Source organism: Dromiciops gliroides, chromosome 2 (assembly GCF_019393635.1).
Source record: "Dromiciops gliroides isolate mDroGli1 chromosome 2, mDroGli1.pri, whole genome shotgun sequence".
Classification (NCBI taxonomy): Eukaryota; Metazoa; Chordata; class Mammalia; order Microbiotheria; family Microbiotheriidae; genus Dromiciops; species Dromiciops gliroides.
The window spans coordinates 131,609,317-131,630,142 of record NC_057862.1 but is presented as its reverse complement, the minus strand read 5'-3'; positions in this window follow the sequence as shown (position 1 = coordinate 131,630,142).

Here is a 20,826-nt window from a genome sequence, read left to right as displayed (position 1 = left end):
TTTTTAAAGTTACTTTTGCTGATGTTTTATAAACTTATTGATCCTTTTAAAATTGCTCTTCATTTTGTTTACTAATTCATTTTTCTTTACTTGAGTTCTGAACTTAGTGATCTCATCTTTTGTTCTTATTTTGGTTATTATTTTCTTGATGTATTTTAAGGACAAACAGCTTATTTATCTTCTCTATTTCACTATTATTAATATAAGCATTTGGGGCAGCTAGGTGGTGCAGTGGATAGAGCACCGGCCCTGGAGTCAGGAGTACCTGAGTTCAAATCTGGCCTCAGACACTTAACACTTACCAGCTGTGTGACCCTGGGCAAGTCACTTAACCCCAATTGCCTCACTAATATATACATAAGCATTCAAGGAAATATGTTTCCTTGAAATACATCTTTGGCAGATCATGGCAAAATTTGCACTTTCTCAATCACCAATGGAGTGAAGCAGGGCTGTGTGCTTGCTCCCATGCTTTTTAGTTTGATATTTTCAACATTCAACAAGGATAAAAATGGCATCAAGCTACCATACTGATAGTAAATTATTTACCTTGAAAAGTCTACAAGCCAAGACTAAAGTGGAAAGAGAATTGGTGTTTGACTTTTTGTTTGTGGATGGTTGTGCATGCAATGCATCTTCTGAGGCTGAGTACAACAGACTATGGGTTGATTCTCTGCTGCTTGTGCTAATTTTGGACTGACATTTACCATCAAGAAAACATAGGTTCAGGGCAGCTAGGTGACACAGAGGATAAAGCACCGGCCCTGGATTCAGGAGGACCTGAGTTCAAATCCAGCCTCAGACACTTGACACTTAACTAGCTGTGTGACCCTAGGCAAGTCACTTAATCCTCATTGCCCTGCAAAAAAAAAAAAAAGAAAAAAAAAAGAAAACATAGGCTCTCCCCTTGCCAGCACTATACCTTCCACATGTAGAAACACAAGTTACAGCAAATAGAGAGATTTTGAATGCTGTGGATAAGTTCACTTACCTTGGCAGAATACTTTCCAGGGATGTACACATAGATGATGAGGTTGATATGTACATTTCCAGAGCTAGTTCAGTGTTTGGGAGGCTGTGAAGGAAAATGTTGGAGAAAAGAGGTAAGAGGCTACTTACCAAATGAAGGTCTACAGAGTCATTGTGCTGACTTCATTGTATGCTTGTGAAACCTAGACAGTATACCCGTGCCATGTGAGGAAACTGAATTGCTTCCATTAAAATTATGTTAGGAAGATTCTGAAGATCACCTGGCAAGACAAGGTACCAGGCACTGAGGGCCTTTCTAGAGCTGAACTGACAAGCATTCAAACTCTGTTGCAGAGAGCACAACTCCAATGGGCTAGCGACATTGTTCTAATGCCAAATATATATTTGCCTAAAATACCATTTTACAGAGAACTCACACAAGGCAAGAGCTCACATGCAGATCAGAACAAACAATACAAAGAAACTTTCATGGTCTATCTAAAAATGTTTTTGGAATTAATTGTGAGACATGGGAGACATTGGCATAGGACCACCTAGCATGGTGTGCTCACATCAAAGAAGGTATTGAGCACTATGAATAAAGCAGAATTACAGTGGTTCAAAAGAAACATGAGATGTGCAAATTTAGAGACATCTCCACTCAAAATGTCCATACAGACTATTTGTGCCTGACCTGTGGTAGAGCCTTCTAAGCTTGTATTAGTCTAATCAGCCACAGTCAGACACACTGTACCTTAACCCTGACATAGTGATGGCACTTTGGTCCTCTTCAAGCACAAAGGACAACAATCATTGTTAATATAAGCATTTAAGGAAATGCATTTGCCTCTATGATCTAGTTTACATGCATACCATAAATTTTGAAATGTTGCTTTATTATTGCCATTATCATTAATATAACTTTTTATTGTTTCTGTAATTTGGACTTTGACCCACTCATTCTTAAGTGAATCATTTTTTTAGTTTCCACTTAGGGCTGCATCTTTTTATTCTATTTCCTTTATTGAGTCCATTCAAATTGCATTATGGTCTACAAAAGTAGAGTATAAAGTTTTGCTTTTCTAAATATAAGATCTTTAGGCCCTAGAATGTGACTGATTTTTGTAAATGTATTTTACACATTTGAATAAAAAATAGTCTAGTAAAATCATTTGATCTTTCAAATATATCTATCATGTAATTTTCCAGCATTTTGTTCAATTCTGTAACATTTTATTTATATTGCTTTTGGACTTAACATATGCTAAAAGTAGAGTGTTGAAATATTCCACCATTGCATTTTCTTTTTATATCCTTTATAATATTGATAGTAAGTTTGTATTCAGTTAAAATTTCTCTATTAAAAATTAGTTGGATATGCTTATATTTAGTTGAAGAGGAATTGCCCCTCCCCCCACCCAGGCTGATTTATTTTATTATAGAAGGTAAGGGGCAGATGACAGAGGTAATAAGGTGTTAATGTTTTAAATGAAGTGCAAATACTTGTCTTTGCCTTCTTATCCCTTTAGGAAGTTTTCCTGATGGAACTGGAAAGTTGCCAATAGCTGACTTAACTTTGGCCACAAACCTGGTTGCTTTTAAAAGCTAAGCTTGGTAGCCTTGTACACAGTCAGCAGAGTCGAAGACGGAAATGGATTCATGGAATGTGATCCTTGTGCCAAAAGGGCATTTTCCTTCTCCCCCTTTCCAGATAGCATCATGTATCTTTAAGAGGAAACAGACAGAGAGACACAGAGAGAGATAGAGACAGAGAGAGACAGAAAGAGAGAGTCAGAAAGAGAACCATGACACTTGATGTTCTGTTTATAGTCTTACCCTGTGAGACAACATCATGAATACTGAATTCAGTTCTATGTGCTCCATTTTAGGAAAGATATTACTAATCTGGAGAGCATTCATAGGATGGCTACCAGAAGGATGAAGAACCTTTAATTTGTGCCATATAAGGATTAGCTGAATAAACTGGGGCTATTTATTTTGGAAAAGAGAAAACTTAGAAGAGTCATTATAGCTGTCCAAAGACAGCTCCATAGAAGATGGATTAGATTAATTTCTCTTGGACCCAGAAGTCAGAATTAGAAGCAAAGTTGCAACAAGACAGTAGTAAAGACATCTAAAAATTAGAGCTCTCCCCAAAAGAAATCGGCAGCCTCAGGAGATTTCCCTTCAACAGAGGTCTTCTCGTTAAAGCTGGTTGATTACTTTTTGGAAATGTTGAATAGCTTCTCAATCAGGTATAGACACCGAGGTTCCTTCCAAATTTGAGATTCTGTGATAAAAGTTGGGGGTGAACCTACAAAAATAAAAGGAACAATCTTTTTTTAATGTTAAAAGGTTTGAATACTAACCTTGTGTTTGGTAGCTTTCAATGGTTTATTTAGCCTGGCTCTACAGCTCCAGGTAAAGAGGGAAGATGGATTGGGTACAGGGCTTTCAATATCATGTAACTACTGAATTAGTGTTCATACTCTATAAAAGTGTCTACTGTTATTTCTATCCAAAGGAGAAACTGGATCCACGCATAACCTAAAATATCCCTTCCCTGTAGCTAAATGTAAGACTCCAGGGTCTAGGATTGTCAAATTGTCCAGCGTTAAGTTCCTTTAAATTAAAAATGAAAATCAAATGGAGATATAATATTATTAGATAATCACAAAAGGGCAGTATAGTACTTAAAATGTCAAATAAAGAGAACATTTGATGTTTCTTTCCTTCATTGTAGGTCAAAGGTGAGATAAAATTGAGGCTTATGAGTTAAGTAGGTAGGAGGAACACATAATTTTTTTTTTTAAGTATCTGCTTTACAATACACAGATCATCTCAGGAACAAAGAAAATATGCAGAAAATCTTCTCAATCAGCACTTAGATGTTTCTGTGGGGGTAGGTGCTGAGTGGGGGAATAACACTTTGAGTTAAAATAATAGCAAGGTTATCCCTCTGCCAAGCAGTATTTCCTCTACAAAGTACTCACTGGTGCCAAAATCATCATATAATTAAATAGACAGTAAATGTTTGTTTCTACAAAATTGTAGTTCATTACCAAGAATGGAAATATATTTAACAATAAAAATTGGCTAATATTCCATGGGGCTTTTCCTGGAGATGTGAAAGATTTAGGGGGAAAGGGTAGATGGGAGTAGAGTGAGCAAGAGAGGCACAGACACAGAGGAAAAGAGGGAAGGAAGGGTAGAAAGAAATATGTTTGGAAATTGCATTTTTTTGTGAATTTCACATGGGCAAGAAAATAGACTTGATTGCTGATGTACTTAGAGATTCTCAAAAGTGCCTCTGAGAAAAAGGAATCAGTTATTCTAAAAGTGTTTGCTTACAATCTCCATTTTCTATCTCACTATGACTGTATGATGACTTAATTGTCAGACAGTCTAGAATTTAAGTATAGTTGATATGAATTGGCCCTGAAAGACATGAAAAAGGGTATTTTTCATATAGACTGTTGCAACCTTGTGTTCTGCTGAATTTAAAATTTCAGATGAAAACATTTTTCTCTTGTCTCAAGTAAAAATGACTTCATTTGTTCATCGTCAGGGACCCCCAAGGGTTCTGTCCTGAAACAAAATGAGTAATGACACTTTATTTTTCATAGTACCTTTCCCCAAAAGTTCACAATGCTTTTTAGAACTGATCTCATAAATCTTCAAAGTACCCTTGAGAGATGGAAAACAATATTATTGCCCCCATTTTACAGATGAAGAAACTGAAAAAGACTAAAAGGAAAGTGATTATTTATTTTTCTGTTTTGGGGAACCAGTTCTGAAGTTAGACATAAGGGATTCCATTAGTCTTACATAGGTCCTCTGCCTAACTAATTCATGTTTTATATATATATATACATGTATGTGTGTGTATGTATATATATATATATATGTATGTGTGTATGTGTGTATATATGTGTATATATGTGTATATATATATATATATATATATATATATATATCAGTGTTCATATTTTCCAATTACCAATTACCACAGCTGTAAGGTGGTAATTTCCACAGCTGTCAGACTATTTGCCCAAATGTTTTTATATTTATACAGCATGCTAACCTCAACTAAATTAACTAAACATTTGCCCAAGTACTTGGATTTTTTTAAAAAATTGAAAGTACATAGCCAAAGCATCTGTGCATGTGTGTATATGAAGAAAATATATAGGAGAATTTGCATATATATGTTTTTACATAGGTACATATATATTCCTATTTATATACTTATATATGTACCCAGTATGTGTGTTTAATCAATCAATGAACATTTATGATGGGCGCAATGCTAAGCATGACGAGTACAAAGACAAAATAAAAGACTCCCATCCTTCAAGGAACTTATATTTTAATGGGAGAAATGTATATGCACACACATATCTGTACATGTATATGCATGCATATAGAAATAGAGACAACCAGCACAATGACACAGGCAGGAGATGGAGCACAGTGAATACACAACATCAAGGATGCCAGTATGCCTAGATAGCAGAATGGATGAAGGAGAATGCTGTGTACAAAGACTAATAAAAAAGGGTCCATATTGCAAGCAGTTTTAAATGTCAAAGAGAGGAATTTATATTTGGTATTAGAAATAATGGGGCCTTTGGAGTTTATTGAGAAAGCTAGGTAATATGGTCAGATCTCTGCTTTAGGAAAATCACTTTGGTTGCTACATAGAAGATGGATTAAAATATGTAGTGGCTTAAGGTAGGCAGAAAAAAGAGCACTAATCCAGGCAAGGCTGTGTTTGTGGAGAGAAGGAGATGTAAGTAAGTCATAAAAGAGATAAATTGAGATTTGGTAACAGATTTCACATGTGGGGTAGGCGAGCATGAATATAAAGGATGACACTGAGGTTGTACATGAATGAATAAATTAATGAATGAATGAAAAAAGTATTTATGAACTGTTTATTGTGGGGAAAGCACTAAGCATATAAATAGAAAAATAAAACAGTTCCTGTTCTCATGAAGATCATATTATAATGGAGGAAATTACACCTATAAAAGATTTCAGCTCTAAGTAAGATAGAAAGTTACCATAGTGGTTGACCAGAGTCCGTGGCAAAGTAGAAGGCAATTCATCTTTGTAAATGTCATTATTAGTTATAAAAACACACCCATTTCTGATTTTGAATCATTTAACAGAAATATGGTGGCAAGAACTTTATTTTCTGAGTCATGAGTAACTGTGGCTATAACATGGATAGAAGCAGCCTCTCAGACACATCTTTGGAATGTGATTCCTGTAATAATGGCTATAGAGGCTGGCTTGGATGTAGTAGTAGGTGTTCTTCAGTGTATTGCCATTCTTAGTGTTCTTGAGTTTAACTGCCAATCAGTGGTAGCTGGTCAGTCCCTTCTCTACTTAGCAATGACTTTGAGGGCTAGCCTACAAGCAGGGACAGTCAGGTGGTGCAGTATATAGAGTTCTGGGCCTGGAGTCAGGAAGACTCATCTAAATGAGTTTAAGTCTGGACTATACTTTTTAGCTGTGTGACCCTTCATAAGTCACTTAATTCTGTTTTCCTTGGTTTCTTCATTTGTAAAATTAGGTGGAGAAGGAAATGGTAAATGTCTCCAGTATTTTTGCCAAGAAAACCCTAATGGGATCACAAGAATTAGATATGACTGAAAGGACTGAACAACAATAACTGGAAGTAGGTCCAGTGGTCTGAGAGTCATTACAATTTTCAAAGCTCTGGAATTCACATTCTTAGCTTATCTTCACTGACATCTGAGGGGATGTGGTGGTCATAGTTTGATTTGCCTATCAATGTCTTTTCTTGTCTGTCCCTTGGGATAACTTGTTGATTTAGGAAGATTGGCTTTCCTGTCCCCTGACAGTAATGTGGAGTTTCAGAAGAGAAGTGGATTTATGAGGAAAGATAATGATTTCTGTCTTGGAAATGTTGAGTTTGAGATACCTATCTGATATACAATTTGAAATATTCAATAGACTGCTGGTGATATGGGATTCGAACTTAGGATACAGGTTTAGGATGGGTATATAAATCTGGGATTGTGTAGGCAGAGACAATTGAACCCAAGAAATTTGATGATGTCATCAAGTGAGAGAGTATAAAAAGAAAAGAAAGTCAACAGCAAAGTATTGGGTGCAGTCACAGTTAGTGGGCATAACATGTTTGATGAACTGACAAATGAGAATGAAGAGTGCCCATCCAGGTAGCAGGAGAATCACAAAAGAACATGTCACAGGAATAAGAAACTATTCAGGTAGGATAGCAGTGTCAGAGGCTTCACAGAGGTCAAGAAGTAGGAGGATTGAGTTTATTAAATTTGGCAACCGAAAGAACATTGCTATCCTTTGAAAAAGCTTCAAATGTGTGTATGTGCATGTGTAACTTTATCAATTGCATATGGATTTCCCATTTAGGAAATTCTCTCTACTTATGCAAATCAGATACTATTCTTCAACTTCCAAGTCCTAGAGAATTACCAGGAGCACTGAGGGATTAGGTAGTTAACTTAAATTCATACAACTAGAATTGTCAAAAGCTAGACTTGAATTCAAATCTCTCTAATTGTAATCTAGTATTGCATGTGTGGATACATGAATATAAACCTAGATATCCACAAATATATCTATCATCTATTCTTCAACCATATATGTGTGTATACAAACATATGTATGTGTATATAAAATCAATCTATCTTTCTATCTATATTTAGCCCAAGGCTTTATCCTGAACCTCAGTGTGTGTGTGTGTGTGTGTGTGTGTGTGTGTGTGTGTGTGTGTGTAAAACCCAAAATCAGGGGAGGAGGACATGTTTGCATGCACACACAGTAATAAAATTACATATATACATATATATATAAATATAGGTAAACATATGCATCTTCATATGAAGACTAATATTTGGAATAGAATAGGATAGAAAATACCTGCCAATCACTGTGCTAAATTCTAGGAATACAAATAGAAAATTGAGAGTCCTTACTCTCAAGGAACTTACATTCTGATTGAGAAATGGCTCATGTTCATGTTCAGGTCATGGCTGATGGAAAAACCAGAGAGTACTCAGGTTCTGGTAAAGAAGGTATTTGGGCAGATGTCAAGGCCCAGAGGATCTTCAGCAATGGAAGGACAGATGCTTTCCAGCCAAGATGATCATGAGTCCAAAGGTTAAAGCAGAAAGACTCTTGTATATCTCTAGCAGAGATAAGGATAGGGGGTCAGAGGGTGAAAGAGGAGAGTATAAAAGCTGGCTTAAAGGTTAACATCAAAAAAATAAAACAAAACCTAAGATATTGGCAACTGATTCTATCACTTCCTGGAAAACAGAAGGAGAAGAAATGGAAGCAGTATCAAATTTTACATACTTGGGTTGAAAGATCACTCCTGATAGCAACTGCAGCCATGAAATTAAAAGACACACCTTGGAAGGAAGGCTATGGAAAATCTGGATAGCATACTAAAAAACAGATACATCACCTTTCTGGCAAAGATCAGTATCCTCAAAGTTAGGGTTTTTCCAGTAGCAATGTATGGCTGGGAGAGTTGGACTATAAGGAAAGGTGAATGCTGCAAAATCAATCTTTTCACATTTTGGTGCTAGAGAAGATTTTTGAGAGTCCCTTGGACAGCAAAGAGATCAAATCAGTCAATACTTTTTTTTTTTGAGGCAATTGGGGCTAAGTGACTTGCCTAGGGTCACACAGCTAGTAAGTGCTAAGTGTCTGAGGCCAGATTTGAACTCAGGTCCTCCTGAATCCAGGTCACGTGCTCTATCCACTGTGCCACCTAGCTGCCCCAAATCAGTCAATACTTAAAGAAACTAATTCAGACTATCCATTGGAAGGTCAAATATTAAAGCTGAAGCTCAAATACTTAAGCCACATAATGAAAAGTTTAAACTCACTGTAAAAGGCCCCAATGTTGGGAAAGTTTAAAGGCAAAAGGCAATGAAAGAGGATGAGATAGTGTCATAGAAACAATAAACATAGATTTCGACAAACTAAGAGATAGTAGAGTATAGAAAGGCCTGGCAAGCTATGGTCCATAGGGTCACAAAGAGTTGAATGTGACTCACCAACAACCAGCTGATGGGGATATGCTGCAGCTCTTGGGAAGTTGGCAATGGGACAATGAGATTGGGTTGGAGACAGAAAAGGCCCATGCCTTGTCTCAGTGGCAACAGGTGATGCTCATTTGTCTTTGGGCTACCACATTGCATGTATTAGTACATATATGTTCCTAGATTGATGCCTAATTTTGGTGTGTCACTGACTACTTTCTTGAAGAATGTGCCAGTGGCAAAGAATTGGAAATCAATGGAATGCCCATCAATTGGGGAATGGCTAAACAAGTTGTGGCATATGAATGGAATGGAATACCATTATGCTGTAAGAAACAATGAACAGGAGGAGTTCAGAGAAACCTGAAAGGACTTACATGAACTGATGCTGACTGAGAGGAGCAGAACCAGGAGAACATTGTACACAGTAATAGCAACATTGTGTGATGATTAACTGTGATAGACTAGACTCTTCTCAGCAGTGCAATGATCCAAAACAATTTCAAAGAACTCTTGATAGAAAATTCTCTCAGAAAAAAGGACTGTTTCTATTTTTGAGCTGTTTTTTTTCCTTCTTTTTTGAGGTTTTTCCCTTGTGCTCTGATTCTTCTTTCACAAGATGACTAATGCAGAAATATGTTTAATGTGATTGCACATATATAACCTATATCAGATTGCTTTCCATCTTGGGGAGGAGAGAGGGAAGGGAGGGTGGGAGAAAAATTTGGAACTAAAAATTCTAAGAAAACAAATGTTGAAAACTATCCTTATATGTAACTGGAAAATAATGAAATACTTTTATTTATTAAAAAAAGAATTTGCCAGTGAAATATAAACACTGTTAATTCCTGCCAACTTTGTTAAAATTCAAGTGTGTCTTTTATCTCAGGACCAGACTAGTTAAGTTTGAAGAGCTATGGCTTCACCAGAGTGGTCATTGGGTGATGAATATTTTAGCCATAGCTTTTCTTAAGGACCTTCTACTCTACTACATTATAAGGAACTTACAGGCTATATTGAGGAAGGAGAGGTCCTCATTGTTGAAATTACAGCATAGAATGGCACTCAATTATTTTCTGTAGTACTATTTTCATAACCTCATAACATTTTCTCTTACATTTGTATTTTTATACATAAGCAAATCATTTAAAAAATCTAAGTAGTTGGCTCAGACTCCAGTTAATTTCAACAGAACCCATTATTGTTAACATTAGCAACACAAGGCATGCTGACTAACAATAAGTATCATTCCTCTTTGGTCTATTTCTTCCACATGGTGTTTGTTTAATGTTACAAGCAGCTATCAAAATTATCTATCTGATGATTAGGTTCAATGCACAGTATGCATGATAAATATTTAAAAAAAACTGGTTATCTTTTTGAAATACACAGTTGATATCTACTTTATTTTGGTCAGAAACCCTGAGGTTCTTCCCTTCAATCTCCATTATTTGTTTATTTGTTTGTTTATTTTCGAGGTTAAAGAGGCCTTTCTTTGCCTCATTGCTTACCTAGCTTTCATCACTGAATGGGCATTGCCTTAGACAAACTAAGACATCTGAAAGGCCTTAACTTAAAAGGCTAAGTTCTCCACTGGACGCAGATGGCTCAGGAGGAGATAGTGAGGCTGGTGACTTTGCACAGCCCTGCCTCACTTAAATCCAATTCACCGAAAGTCATGATATCACTTCCCAGATGTCATGGTCCTCTTCTAGAATGAAGGATAAACAACAACTCTGACGCCTAATTCAGGCTTGGAGGTTATCCTAACCTAAATTTTTGAAGACAATGACAAGAGAGCATGAAGACCAGAAAACACCATGGTGGGGAAAGATAATAAATTTCCAGCCAGAGTGATTCATTAGACTGTCTACTATGGTACTGATAGGTTTTTTAATCTGTATCAGTAGAAGTGCAAAATTTCAGACACTCAGAATTGAAAGAGAACTTAGAGGTCACCTATTTCAAATGCCCAGTCAATGAATATGTTCTTTCTGAAATATTTCAATTAGATATTCATCCAAACTCTGCTGGAAAACTTCTAGGTCTGGTGAACTTACTAGGTGTTGCAGCTTTCATTTAATTGATGGACAGAGATAGCTATTGGAAAGTTTAACCTTGCTCTAATACTCCAGTATTCTAATACTCAGTGCTTTGATGGATTTGTGATCTCACTAATGTCAGTGGTCATTCTAATGATGTTGATCACACCCTGACCATGCCTGTTCAACCTTTAACGTCCATATCCTTTCCTAATACTTCCTAATATGTTTAACACAGGGGATCTACTTTTTAATTTCTTTCATTTCTACCTTTAGTTGTTTCCTATGAAATGTATTAAAAATGTTTTCTTCTTCTATAAGATGACCTTGTTTGTATTTGAAGACATATATCATAGCCATCCTAAGTCTTCTCCAATTCTACTTCAATTGAATTTCTCACAGTACTTCATCCACCCCAGCCATCATGAAGGAGGAAGGATTGTGGTAACATTTTTATTCAGTACATCAGGGGATAAAAGATGCTGGGCAGCATTCTTAAATCAATATAGAGATAATTTAATGACTTTGACACAGACCACATTCCTAAAGGAGGTCAGAGAGTAATACAGCGGTCATTGGAAAAGGAGGTCTAAAGTGTCTCTAGCTATCCCACATGAAAGTAATGTTTCCAATGGGGGTTGGGGGCAAGAGAATAGCTCAGGGATGAAAGGACATGGGGTAACTGAGATTGAATTTAAACAACTCCAGAGAATAAAACGATTCTTAAAAAAAAAAAAAAGATAATTATGTCTTACAACAATTACCCTGGCTATGAAGCAAAATTAGCATAGTCCTTTCTAATTTAAATGTGTTGAAAGTGGCTGAGCATGACAGCAGAAAATTACAAGGTTTACGACACGGGCTTTGGTTAAAGTGATGGCAATCGGATTATTGTGGCTTTTTGTCTGTTGATAGCAATGATTACGAAGTTACCTATAAATATTAACTGTTTAATGCTAGGGGGGATTTTGCTTTGCTGGCAACTGTGAAACCATTGACTGAAATAGAATCAGCAAGAGGTATCTGAGGCACATTTTTATTTTAATTTGTGTGGTACATTCTTGATTCCCTCCCAGCACCCACTGCATTCTCTCATCTTCTCCTGGGTACAGGGAAGAATGAATCAGCCATTAAAAAGGTACCATATCTACTCCATGTATACCCTTTTGTTGGAGAATAGAAGGGTATTATGAGACAGTTGAACAAACCAGATGATTAGGTGAATGTCTGGCTTAATAGTAGGTCATTCTCATTTCTTGTGTATACTTTAACAAAAGTGTTCTCTAAAAAACATGCAGACATTGGTCACCCTGAATAACTCTTCAGTATAGTTCTCACTTCCTTGTATCTATGAAAATGTATTCTGTATTCTACACCCCTCTTTCAAGTCACTAGTTTACTGACAGAAGATACCTAACATTCAAAAAAGAGCTTTTATCCAAGAATTACAAGGGACTTTATAAGCTTTTAATTGATACCTTTTGCCCTAACCCCTAGGAGGGAAAATTGTCCATTTTCTGGTAGGCAAGCTGGGACATCATCAATAAATAAATAACTTAAAGTTAAATAACAGTTGAAAAATTGGGTGGATTTTGGTTTTAGTTGTATCAATTATACATGTTTATCCACCAAAAAAATCTTTAATTTGGGAAAAATTAAATAATCTACATACTCATCCATCAACCACTTAGAGTCTTTATATTGGTACTTAAATGAAATTGGTATGATCTCTATTAATAGCTCAGGAAAATAGATTATCATCTGACACCATATGTTTATGCAAATTTAGTCTCAATATATGTTGGATACCAAAATAACAGACTAGTTGTGTAACTCAAAAATCAATTCCTTGTGTATGTGTCTGTTGTATGTGTATTTGTTGGGGGGTAGGGGGAAAGGGAGGAGAAGAAAGAGATGGAGGCACAGAGCAGGGTGAAGAGGTCTGATTTTGTAATTCATTTCTTAAAGCCAAGAATCATAGCATGTGTTCCTGAGACAGTTCTAAGGAAATTCATTTTATGTGAATTCATGAATCACAATATAATATGAATTCAACCCTCTGTGAACAAAAAGGTCATTTGCTGAAATACTTTCATTTATTTAATTAAATCAGCATTAAATTAGTATAAGTTTCATTAAACAACTTTACATCTTGGGAGGTTTTAAAAACAAAACTGACCTCAAATTGCTTCTTTTAGAGTCTTATTTTCTTAACCTCATAGAATCTTTACATGTGTATCTATCTTCTATGTAAATAAACACTCCATGTATGTATCTGTCTATGTGTGTGTGTATTGTGGGGGAACATATGAGTTGTATGAAAGACTGGATGTAGTTCTACAAAAGTAGTCAATATATATTTGAAGTGAAAAAATTCATTTTAACCATACTGACTCCAAATGTTCTCATTTTATTCTTCAAAATATGTTTAAAAGGGAAAGTTTATATTAATGGATAAATAAAAACAAATATTTTATATTACCATTTAGTCAAAACCTGAAGGAGCTAAACTTAATTACTTAACCACTTTAGTATCTGTGATTTCATCAATACCTTTCTCCCTCCCACAATTCAGATCGCAACCTATTTAGTAGATGGTCATCTAGAATTGTTGTGGCCAAAAATTCATAACTTGGTGAATAATATGGTACGAACTTCTCCAAATGTAAACTGAATCCTGGAGATATGGTAAACATTGGATCCATAGTGAAAAACTTTCAAATCTAATGAAGCCTGTCAGAGCTGGCAAATTTGCACTTAGGGTTATTTTCATTTCCATACCATGTTGAAGAATCAGAATAGGAATTTAATGGAGAAAGCAATGACAATTGAAATATAACTAAATCAAAAGATACATTCTCTGGATTGTATTTGGATTGTACTGTTTTAAAGGACTGGGGAAGGAGTTTGTGGGAGAGGCATTGTGAAGCATTTTTACTTTCCTTCATGAAAGAGGTGAGTTCAGCTATTATGTTGGTAGTGGATGTATTTTTAAAAAGTAAATCATGGGGCAGTTAGGTGACACAGTGGATAGAGCACTGGCCCTGGATTCAGGAGGACCTGAGTTCAAATCCAACCTCAGATACTTGACACTTACTACCTGTGTGACCTTGGGTAAGTCACTTAACCCTCATTGCCCCACCCCCCCAAAAAAAAGAAAAAAAAAAGTAAATCACAAGGTATAAGAGATAGGAAGTATGAGAAATATAAACAAGATAGATCTACCAAAATGTAATATTAGGACAAATATTCTATGAGAAATCTTTACTTAGAATATTATTTTTCAAAGTAAATATTTTTTTAATATATTCAAACACTACCAAAAGAAATATCTTGAGGACAAATTATCTTCTTAATTTCTTCATTAATTCAACAAATATTTCTTGAGATTTTACTATTTACAACATACTTCTGTGGAAACAAAGAATATTAAATAACCAGTCAACAAACATTTATTGAGTAATTAATCAGTCAACAAGTGTTTATAAAGGACATATTATGTGCCAGACATTCTGCTAGGTGCTGGGCCATACAAATTCAAAGAATAAAGCAAAGCTTACTCTCCAGGATCTTAAATTCTATTTGAGAGAACATATATGTGTGTGTATGTGTACATGTATATATACACATATGTGAATTCCAACATTTGATACACGGAGTGTTAATTGGGTGACTCGCCAGAATACTTGGGTCCCGGAAATATGAGGGACCTTTTAGGTTCACCCTCCCCTCTGAACTGCCCTTTTTAGATATTTCTCCCAGGCCAATAAGAAAGGAACCTTTAAGCTTTAATTCACAAAAGGATCAGATTTTATTACCTGGGAATTAATTAAACAACAAAGGTGAAACGAATAAAAATCAAAGATAAGGAAATAGGAAAAAAAGAAATATAGATAAATACAAGAGTAACTCTAAACTTAGCCTATGCAATCCCCAGATCGTTTCCAATTAAACTAATTCAAAGGAATTTAGGATTTTCCGTAATTAATTCAACAAAACCTGGAAAGTCTGCCATTGTTCATGCCACCAGAAGGGCAGAAGCCACAGAGAGAGAGAAAAAGCTCTCATTCTGGAAAAGCCTCTGCTTCCCTTCAGGGAGCATTTACTCTTTCCTCCCCCAAAAGGGGAGGTCCTTCAAAAACTGCCTATGGAGAGTTCTCCTTCTGACCTCAGTAGCATACGTAACTTCAGGGTGGGCCAGGTGTGGCCCCTCCTAAATGAGTCAGCTAAAATGTCAATGATTTTTATCACAAATAATTTTTACCACATATATGTGTGTACCTACACATGTCCATGAGTAAATACAGAAAAAATGTAAAGAAAAATATATATATATAAAGTACAAGGTAGTTAAATAGAAGGTTGCCATGGTGACATGATATTAATATTTGGCTACTGAGCTTCAGCTTGAAAGAAGAATGAGATTCTATGAGACAGAGATAATAAGGTGGTAATCCCAAGCATGTAGGATGACCATTTTTCAGTGGTAATAAAGTGTCAGGTATGAGGAACCGTTTATCTTTATTGCAGAGTATAATAAGTTAGAGTGTTATATATAAGAAGCTAGAAAAATAGCATGGAATAGGTTTCAAATATGAAAAAGTTAATGTTTCTTAGAGTTTCTATCTATTAGGGGGATGAAGACATATATGTCATTAACTAATTGAAAGACAGCAAGGCATAATAGATATCTTGCTAGACTTGAAGTCAAGAAAACTTTAGTTCAAATCCTTTCTCTGAAACTTCTCAATAGGAACATGAGCTAATAATTTATTTTGTCAGTCTCAGACAACTCCCCAAGCCTACTAAAATAGATAAAATCTATATCGGTGGATAGAAATATTATATTAATAGATCCTTGATATACTGACTATTTCTGTCATATAACCAATTAGAATACAAGGCAAAATATGAAAGTATAACAAGATATATACAAAACCCCATGTTAATTTTCAATGGTCACTACATGGTCTATTCTTCAGATCTAGTCTTTTTGTGAAAACTTACACTTAGGAGCAGCATAGGCCAGAAAATTCAAGAAATTATAACATTTATAATACAGCTTGCATATATATATACATATATATACATATACATATATATATATACACACACACACATACTCACATACACATGTATAACTATCATATAAATAATGTTATAATTTGCATTTTCTTCAGTTCTGAATTCAAATGCGTTACTGAGTTCAATGTGGGATATAATGGATGCTAAATATATATTACTTGGCTCAAGTTCCCATCCCTGAAAAGAGTGGGAACATCTAAACACAAATTTGATTTCTAAAGTCAACTTTGGTCTAGAAATTCAGATACCATAAATCAAATAAAAAAGCATTAGATCAAGACAGAGTTGCCTAATAAATAACAGGAAAAATTCAATGAATAAAAGTATCCTCTACTCCTAAACCCAAAGGAAAATAAATATCCTTGGGACTGATTCCCTGTATAAGTAGATAATATGACAAAGTCCCATCTATGAAGCTAAACTTAAGGATGGGGAGAAAGAGTCTGTCCTGCAGTATTTAAATCTCCAATGATGTTTTTTTCTGCCTTCTGTCATCTCAGAAGGAAAAGTATAATTTGCTTTTCCACCAACTTGTTTCAACTAGTTCCAGGCAGTTAGAAAACAAGGTATGCCATTACCTCCCCTATTCGTGTACAAGGTATTACCACGGTTGCTTCTTCATTGCAGCTCCATTATTTCTCCAGCCCAAACTATCTCTGTTACTCTTCTGACATAATCACCCCTGTACTCCCAACACATCAGATTCCAGACTTGAAACTACAATTACACAGCTCTGTAGGTACATCATCCTATTGAAATTAGAGTCCTGGCATATTCTATCAATGAATTTGAACATTATGGTAAATGAAGTCTTGGGTCCTTCTTCCCTTTACCACATATTATTTTGTTTTATATATGCATATATACATAATAACTATATAATATAATATATAATATAATAACTGAAAGTTAACTTTGTGACCAAGATAGCAAAACACATTATCTCCAGTTTACATAAGAAGAAATAGGTTTAGAAAGTTGAATGATTTACAAAACCCATGTTGTCCAGCTCTAAGTCAGTGCTCATTTAACTTTACCACATTACTTCCTTACTAGTAGGACTTTCAAAACCTTTAATCAAAGGATATTTTGTATATATTTTATGTGTATATATATTATATGTGTGTATATATAATATACATGGAGAGAAAGAATAAGACATACATATATGTGAATATGCTTTTCAAGTATATTTTAATCTGATGCTGGTTGCATTCAATAAAAGCAGTCTCAACATATTTGGAAAAGTACATGTCCATTCATCTGAAAACATGTAAATAAATAATTATGTAAAACAACAGGATGTCTGAAAATTATTAATGAAATCATAAATGGTTGATTAAAATTTGACACTAATAGTCTGTCTCCATGTGCAAAATAAACAAATGAGTTGCAAGAACTATCCAGATAGTTCAGACCTCAAACGTTTGTCTGAGATATCTGATAATGAATGTAAAAGGGCTTTGTCTTTCATTTGAATTATCTGGATAATTGCTTCAATTTTCCCATTCCTCTTTTGTAAAAGTGTAAAGAATTAATTAGTTAGATTCAGGAGCTAATTACTACATGTATTAAATACATGTAGTATTTTTTAAAATAAAACCCTTTCCATATAATCTATGGAATGAGTGATTTTTGAAAACTCATGTGAGTCAGTCTCTAGGTCTTAACCTGTGTTTGATCATCCATCTGGGAAGTTCACTTAGAAGTGAGAAGATAAAGCAAGTGCACCAGATAGAATGTTATGTTTGTGAAGGTAAATACTTTGATTTTGGTGAATTGGAAACATTTAGGTGGGTAATAAGCATTTCAGGTTCACAAAATGGTTTCTTTTTTGGCTTAATTATCTGGAATCACATTGCTGAAATCCCCAAGACAATTATTCAAGCTCTACTTTCCTTTTATAGTCCCCAGTATACTGTTGCATCTCAGTGAAATCTAAGATGTTTTGAGTTTATGGAAAGACTATCTGGAGATTTCCAAGACTCTAAAATATTTTAGGTTCCTTTTTCAGAAGTATTAAAATTTGTGTGGCTATTATTAATTTTTGTTTGTATCTATAGACCTTATCAACAATATGTACTAAATATACTGGACAGGGCACACACATTTTGGGAATAAATTAATAAATTCAATAGTTCCTGAATTACCCAGACCTAATTACACATTGAAGCATAGCATTTATTTTAAATGATTATTTCTTAAGGAAAAAAATCATAGAGAAATTGCCCCCAGAAGTCTCTTCATTAGTTGCCATTTCTTATCTTGCATTTAACACCATCTTTGACTCCATACAAATAGGGACAGGTTTTCATTTAAAGCTAGCAAAGAAAAAAAGATCACTTTCAGCCAAATAATATGTTTAAATGGTTTAGACATATTTAGAACCAGAATGCCTGAAGACAGGGTTTAAAAGTTGTTGTTGTTTATTTTAATATTAAAATGGTAAACTTTACATTTCCTAATTTGACCTTCATTTTGGAATCTTTCAAAGATGAGTTTTCCATAGCTCAAAGTTTTGGACATAACTACATTTTAAGACACAGATTAAGGATGCTGCTGAAAACTATATAAAAAGAGCTCTCCCTCTAGTGTGCACACATTGGCATAATTGTGCAGTTATCCCATCTACATCATGACTTTCCCCATCACAGTTTCCATATATCGTGGGTCGACACTGGAAATTTAATGGGTGAATTTTGCTGAAGTTGCCAATAGCACAGAAAAAGTTTAGATACTCAGAAATGTGCTTAGATAGATAGATGATAGATAGATTTATGAATACATATATACAAGCACACACATATGTCTGTGTATATGTCTGTATATATGTATATATGTATGTGTATGTGTGTGTGTGTATATATATATATAATATCAACTTATTTTCTCTTTTAATACCATAATAATTCAAACTGCTTCTCTAGTACAAAGGGAAGGACAAAAAATTTTACATGGACTTTCCAGATAGGGATGAGTGTAGGGGGGAACCATGCCCCTAATCACTCCCCCACCCCCAGGCAATATGGAAGGGATAACTGTTGGGTGTGGTGGGCTTGTGATTCTTGGCTTTGAACAATGCCTCTCAGATACCCTCATGGATAAACATTATCCCACTTTCCCCCCCTTCAGATGGATACAAGGTACAAAGATTGTCTAATGAGTATGCAGTATAATTATTTCAGAAATTACCAGACTACATAACAAAAAACAAAAGCAAAAGCAAATTCTCTAATAAGTCCAACACCCCCATCGCAGAGTAAAATATCTTCTCCCAATGGCTAGTTTCCTCTCTCCCATTTTCTTTTCTTTTCTTTTCTTTTTTTTCTCTCCCATTTTCAAAACAGAAATTATACATTATAGGCTTAGAAAAAAATGCTAATTAATCATGTAATTTATTATTTCTATCAAGTAATAAGGAGCTACAGATATACAATTAAAGAAGGTAAAGAGGTTTTCAGCCTCTGTGGTTTGGGCAAGCAGGAAACAGAAATGAGACTGACTGGATTTTGCTTGGCCACCAACTGTTATAACAACTGCAACAACAGCAGCATGTAGCATTTATATAGTTCTTTAAGGTTTACAACGCATTTTACAAATATTAAAGCACCTGAGGTGCTATTATTACTCATATTTGACAGATGGGGAAACTGAGGCAAACAGAAGCTTAATGACTTTCCCAAGGTCACAAAAATGCTAAGTGTCTGAGCTCCTCTGCTTCACTTGTTAATTCCTATTTTCAGGTTCATACTCTCTTCTTCTTCTAATTTGTCTTTCACTTCTTGACTTCATATTGTGGTGCCCCCACAACTTGGTGGAGAGACCTCTCTTCAAAGACACTGGTACCCCAAACAAACTCACTCTCCTAAATAAAACTGGGACTCCTCAGAAAGTCTGTTAAGAATCTAACCCAGGGGGCAGCTAGGTGGCGCAGTGGATAGAGCACTGGACCTGGATTAAGGAGTACCTGAGTTCAAATCCAGCCTCAGACACTTGACACTTCCTAGCTGTGTGACCCTGGGCAAGTCACTTAACCTCAATTGCCTCACAAAACCAAAACAAAACAAAACAACAAAACAAACAAACAACAACAAAAAAAGAATCTAACCCAAAGGGTCAGCTAGGTGGCACAGTGGATAGAGCACCGGCCCTAGGGTCAGGAGTACCTAAATTCAAATCTGGCCTCAGACACTTAACACTTACTGGCTGTGTGTCCCTGGGCAAGTCACTTAACCCCAATTGCCTCACTAAAAAAAAATAATTAAAAAAAGAATCTAACCCAAGGAATTTATCATTTAGAAAGTGCTCCAAATTTTCTCTGATCCCATTAATTAGTATCTAAACTCTAAAAAATTCAGATTCTGAACTCACTTGTAGTTATAATATGTGTATATATACATTCACATATTTATGCAAACATTAATAAATGTATCAAGGTTCAAAGCATTGTAAAATGTGCATATAGTCATTGTGCATGTGTTTATATACATATATATGAGTGTACACAAGGCATATATGATCAAGGCAATCAACTAACAAGCATTTAAGTGCTAGAGATACAAAGCCCCTACCCTCAAGAAGTTTACATTTTAACAGGGGAAGATAATAAAGATGTATACATGCACATTTACGTATATGCATACCTACAAACATCTAAAGTTTCT